We start from the raw sequence: 6,749 nt of genomic DNA, 5'->3' as shown, positions 1-6,749 counted from the left end.
TCAATAGTTCACCATCAGCACCCCACCCTCCTCCACCAAGTAGTCCTTCACCCTGTCTGTGATAGGAAAAAAATGTTTAGATCAGTTATTTCAAGCAGTCATGAATTGTAGAGAAAGCACTGGAGTTTCAGTTATATGCCAAAAGGTAAAACATCTTTTTAAATGCCCTTTCTTACTCACTAATTGCTTTACGTGCTTAATATTTAAAATGCCTACAATATAAAAAAAGTTTAGTAAAGAAGAAAGGAAATCATGAGAAAGGAAATAATATACTCAGGGTTAAGATTAGCAGTCAGAAATGCCCACTGTAAAGTCCTGAGTAGATGCAGAGATGCACTAAAATGTTGACTCTAAAATTCCTGGTGGTCAAAGCAATCAGCATAAAATTCAGAGATATAGCCTCTATAAGATTAGAGAGGCAGGGACAGAGGGGAGCCTGTGTTCAAAAGAGATATACCTTTTACTGATAACAGAGGTCTAAAAGAAATGTCTCCTTTGGGATACTGTAAAGCGGTAGCTGTTCCACATATTGACTGATGTCCTCAGTAACATTGACACAAAAGGAAAGCTAACAAGTTTCTTACGATTGTTTCTCTTAACATCCAGAACAAAAGCTGGTGGTAAATGCTTATGTGCAATTCAGAAAGCAATTCTATCAGGGGCTAAGACATTGCTATCCAAGTATATAGTTCCTTGGTGGTCTCAAACCCAGATTTAGTCCATTGGGAATCTAAGAGAGAATAACCTTTTTAGGTGTGCATTCATCATGATGGGAAGAATGTCTTTATTTCACTCTTTCAAAAGTTACAGGATTAAAAAAAAAATTTTTAAGGTAATTCCCCAAATTAAGCTCCAATAGAAGTAATATCATACTTCTGTAAAGGATGTCAAACAGTATGATGGTTTAATGATCAGTGTTCCAAAAAGGGAATCACCATGGGAAATTGCTGTTTTGATTTTTTTCTTCCTGAGGCCAAAGCAGTAGTAGCATTTTTATCTGGCCATATTCTCTATCAAGGTTCACTTTGAAAACTTCAAAGGCCACATTTGGAAAAAGAAAATAGCTCTCATTTTCATTCCTCTTCCCTTTGAGCCAGCATGTAAAAATGGCAATCCTTTTAATCCCAGGGAAAATACTTTTAGACAAACTATGTAGGTGTTCTTTTTTTTCCTGGGAGTATATTAAAAGTAATGTGGAAGAACTATTATAGGTAATGCATTGGCACAGTAAAGCATTAAGAACAGAACAGGTAGAAATCATCATAGTTCTCTACCAATTTAGACTTCTTACATTTAAGACATGACACATTAATGGAAGCCTTTAGGGCAACAATAAAGTTAAATAATATACTCAAAGATAAAATGATCTAATTTTTCCTTTTAATAACAATTACTCTACATATTGCTAGAGACTATAAAATAGTAATAGATTGATTTAGGATGCTGGCATCTTATATGAAATATATTCCCATTGTATATGAGTGCATTTTAGTTCCAATCTTTTTTTTTTTTTTTTTTTTCTTTTTCCAGCATCAAGGGACTGCTTCTTTGGGAATAAATGGGAGACCAACATGAGGACCATACAACACCTAGTTTTGGCAACCAAAAATTTCCATTCATCTTATGGTTTCAGTGGTTTCATTCAACATTCTACCACCTCACTGAAAAGCAGGGCAATGGTGATAACCAAGTGTTATCTTTGAACTAAGGAGTAACCTACTTTAAAGTGTCCTGCCATTAGTTACAGATAACCTAATATATGTCCCTGTATATTGTTATTATTATTTTTTCTGTTACAAAATCTTCAGAGAAAGAATTTCTTAGAGTAAGTTTTTAATCTAAAATTCTCAAATTTGCTTTTTATTGCTACCAGTACCAACCTTTCAGATAATTTTAGTAGATTACTATGCAAAGTTTTACAAGTTTATATATTCTTATATAAGACAGAAATTTCCCAGGATGGTATTAGTATTATTGATATATCATGGCAAAACTGATTAGACAACATAAATCTGAATAAACCTTTTATACATGAAGTAAATAGCCATGGATAAAAAATAATATTATTGGGCTTCCATAGATATTATCTTAAATATTCTTTATAGTTTATTAACAGATTTTTCTGAATACTTAACTCTATGTGCATTTTATATTAATATATAAACCAGATTAATCTAATTTCTCTAAATCCTAAGAAAATCTCCTAATTATATTCAAATTTTAGATTTTACAACTAGCCTGAATTTCAGATTCTGCAATTTCCAAATCATTAAAAATCAAAATGTTTTCTAACGTATGGCAAAATCTGATATGAATTGACTCTAATGCTGTATATGCAGTCTTTATTAATCACACTTAGTTTGAATATTCATATATTTTGCTGCCAAAATATGTGCTCAACCAGATTCCTCAATGGATATAACGTGCAATTTATTACCTTTCTTAAATGCAAAAGATTCAGGCTTCTGTTCCCAGGGGATACTGGACCTGGATAGATATATCACTGTGGGTAGATAGATACATTAAATGGACAAGTTGAGTGTAAAATAAATGGAGTACTCATTTTAACCCACTGAATAAAATAATAATTTATGAAAACATACTGATATAAACAAACACTCAAAGAGAGAGCTCTCCTTACAATAGGAAGCTAGTTCATATATGTATATATATTATAATATAGTATCATATATTGTATTGTATATATAATGTGTGGTTATAATTATATATATAATATATAAATAATATACATGATAATATATAATGATGAATGTATATATTATAAAAATATATACATATATAATTTTAAAATCATCAATGGTTGATAATACTGGTGACTGAAAGTTTGATGAGCATCAAGATTTTTAAATAGTTTCAAAATATCTTCTTACTATTCCTAAATTGATCACATAGGAAAATATAGTAAATTTATAGTGAAGAAACCTAATAAACATCACCTTAACCATGTGACCAAATTTAACATCACCAATACTGAGACAAACCAGAATCATTTTCCTCTTGATCTCATTTATTGAGAATAAGAGACAAAAAAAATCACTGAGTATTCTGCCACAAATGTATACAGTGAATTTGATTATGAAAAAAATCATATCAGATAAACTCATATCGAGGAATATTCTAAAAAATAACTGATCTTTATTTCTCAAAAAAAAAAGAAAACTTCAAGTAAGGAAAGACAAAGGCTGAAGAACTATGCCAGGTTACAGAAGAGACATGACAAGAAAATGCCATTCCAGCTCCTATAACTTTGATAGAGATGATTGGCAATGGAATTTATTCCAATCAAAAAGAAAGAAATAGTCCTGAATATTATCAAGTATATGAAAATGGTGCTAATTTTGAAGCAAATGAAATGAACTTTTAAGGGAAATAATTTAATAAGGGAAGTTAAAAAGTGCCTTTCTATGGCCACTAATGGCTGGAAATGGTAGAAGAAAAAGAAGCAAATATGTGAACATAATGAAAGAAAATGAGAGACAATAAAAGAAAATGAAATACAGGCAATTATGGTGAGGAAAATAAAAGTCATCTAGAAATATTGAGTCCTAGATATCCAGGAAACAATTAAGTGAGTTACTGTAGTATGGTATAAACATAATTGGTTTTAGTCAATAGAAAAAACAGTTTGAAATAGTTACATTTAAGAAAATTTAAATGACTCATTAGAAAGCAGAATATATAAAGTTTCGAAAGGTAAAGCAACTTTAAGTAAAAAATGCATGTTTTGTGAGAAACAGATCAGATTCTTGAATAGTTTAATGACTCAAAGAATCCACACTTGGGTCTCAAGCACATTTTCCTGATAAGATACTTCAGTTGTGAAGGATTTTGCAATGTAACCATCATGTTAGTTTTATATATTTAAATAAATATAAATAAATAAATAAAGCATGAAAGAATGAAGGAGAAATTTTCTTCTGCAATGAAATATACATATATGCAATTAGTTATTACTTCTATATTTTTTGTCATTAATGATAATGACCATCCACCAAGCCAGAACTGGAGACTCTTTTGTCTCCCAGAATCTCCTCATTAAATCAACCACTTGGACATGATTTTTCTTCTTTTCATTTATTGTTACAATAATATTTCAAAATTTTATAGTTTAGCCAGTAGATTAATTCCTTATTTTCTAAATTTCTTTTCTGATTCCTACTTGATTCTTATTAATTCATCATTTCATCATTCACATTCCAGAAAGTCTTGTTTTTTCTTAAAAAAAAAATGTACTGATGCCCTCTCATTGAAGAAATTTCTTTAGTGGCTTCTCATTGCATGTGGAATGAGGTTCAATTCATTATCATTGCCTATAGTTTTGAATAAAAAAAGTCAACACAGTTTTTAAAAAATTAAAATTCAGATGCTTGAAATTTTAATTATCTTATAAGCCTTATATTTATACATGATCAGTGAACAGAGTTACATACTACTACAAATAATAATAATAATAATTATTATTATTATTATAGTTATTCATCTTGGCTTCAGTAGAGGGTACAATTTCTATAAAAAAAAGTAATTGGATTATAGATATTAAAATCACCAGATGGGGAACTGTGGTACTAGTAATGTTCTTTTTTTTTTTTTTAACATCTTTATTGGAGTATAATTGCTTTACAATTGTGTGTTAGTTTCTGCTTTATAACAAAGTGAATCAGCTATACATATACATATATCCCCATATCCCCTCCCTCTTGTGTCTCCCTCCCACCCTCCCTATCCCACCCCTCTAGGTGGTCACAAAGCACCGAGCTGATCTCCCTGTGCTATGCAGCTGCTTCCCACTAGCTATCTATTTTACATTTGGTAGTGTATATATGTCCATGCCACTCTCTCACTTCATCCCAGCTTACCCTTCCCCCTACCTGTGTCCTCAAGTCCATTCTCTATGTCTGCATCTTTATTCCTGTCCTGTCCCTAGGTTCTTCATGTTCTATCTTTTGATCTGAGTGCTGGCTATATAGGTCAGTTCAGTTAGGGAAAAGCCATCAAGTGTAAAATTATGGTTTTTGCAATTTTTGGTATTATATAATAATAGTGAAAATGTTAACAGTTGTTTGGAGATTTAGGTTAAAAGGTACAATAAAGAGGAGGGAAAAGGGATAAAAGAAAATATATATTAATATAGTCTCATTTTAATAAAAAGTCCCATGAAAGATCTAAATTTTCCATGTATGACTGTTAAATTACGGTTAATTTATCTTAATGATTATCATGAGGTTCTTATAGTAGCACTTAAATTACATATAAAATATATAATCCTAATATAGCTATTTATTTTCTAATCAAGAGCATAAACCTTCCAAAAATTCCCTTCTACATCTTTATAGCTGAATTTATTTTTCTGATTTTTTTGTTTTTGTTCAAATGTGTCCTTCAGTACAGAAATGGATACTACATTTATCCGTATTTATTTAGGTCTTTCCTCAGCCCTACTGCCAACCCATGTGTCTTATTCTTAGCTCAGTGAGCTGGCACTAGTTTTGTACCTCAGGATGTTTACTCTGGCTAATTTAGCTACTGATCTTCTAATGTCTGGTGTTTGGCAATAAAGTCCCAGTTGGAGTTTTCAACCAACAGCAGTTTGTATTTAGTTTCTGATTCTCTGTTTTATAGTCTTAGTACCTTCCCTTCTACTGCATGAAGACAATTGCTCCTAGGGACACCTGAACCTGAAATGAACTGAAAATATTTTACAGCTTTCAACTTGCCAGCAGTAGAAGAAGTATTCATACCAATCCCAGCACTCTGAACAGCTGTTGCTATAAGGTGATGTTGCTAAAGAATCCCCAAATAGAACAAGGCAAATACCATCACTGCAAGGTTTCCACTATGTTTTGGAGATATCCAGCTGGAAACTTAATTGTAATTTAAACAGAGAATGCAGAAACAGCTTTCTTGCATCTATTCACCATACTTTTATTGAATTGGATAATTTAATCAATAAGTCACAATACTCCCTAGTGCTGTGCTATGTAAAATTCTGGGAGCAGAGAAATTTGATCTTTGCTTTCTATTTCTTCCATCTTCCTGTATTGCATTCCTCTAGGATTTAGGTAATATATCCCCCATTCTAATCAAGTCTTTAAACACATGCAATCTATTTTCTGTTCTTTGTGTTAGCACCCTACCTCCAAATACCGCCAGGAACACCACTGTATTTATTCTTGTTTGCAGCATTAAAGGGCATACATATGGTGAAATGTGAGGTGTCTTGGTAAGAAGGTGTATTAGAGTTCTCCAGAGAAAACAGAACCAAAAGACTATATATATATACAGGTATTCCTCGCTTTTTGAACATTTGCTTTATGCCACGTTGCTTTTATGAAAGACCTGTATTAGTACCTGTTTTCACTAACCAACAGAAATCTAAAGAGGTTTTGCACTTTTAGGAAAAAATTGCTTCTTTGCTTTAGGCCATTTCAACGTACAAACGTTTTCATAGGAACACTCTATTTTCAGAGAAAGAGAATGAGAGAGAGGGAGAGAGAAAGGGAGATATTTATTATAGGAACTGGCTCATGCAATTTTTGAGGCCAAGACGTCCTACAACCTACCATCTGCAAGCTGGAGAACCAGCAGAGCCAGTGGTGTAATTCAGTCCAAGTCCAAAGATCTGAGAACCAGGAGGTTTGATGACTGAGGACAGGAGAAGATGTCCCAGCTCAAGCAGAAAGAGAGCAAATTCATTCTTCCTCTGCCTTTTTGTTCTGTTCAGGGCCCTC

The sequence above is a fragment of the Balaenoptera borealis genome, assembly GCF_965194805.1.
Source record: "Balaenoptera borealis genome assembly, chromosome: 6".
In the NCBI taxonomy this organism is placed as follows: Eukaryota; Metazoa; Chordata; class Mammalia; order Artiodactyla; family Balaenopteridae; genus Balaenoptera; species Balaenoptera borealis.
This window is presented reverse-complemented; position numbering follows the sequence as displayed.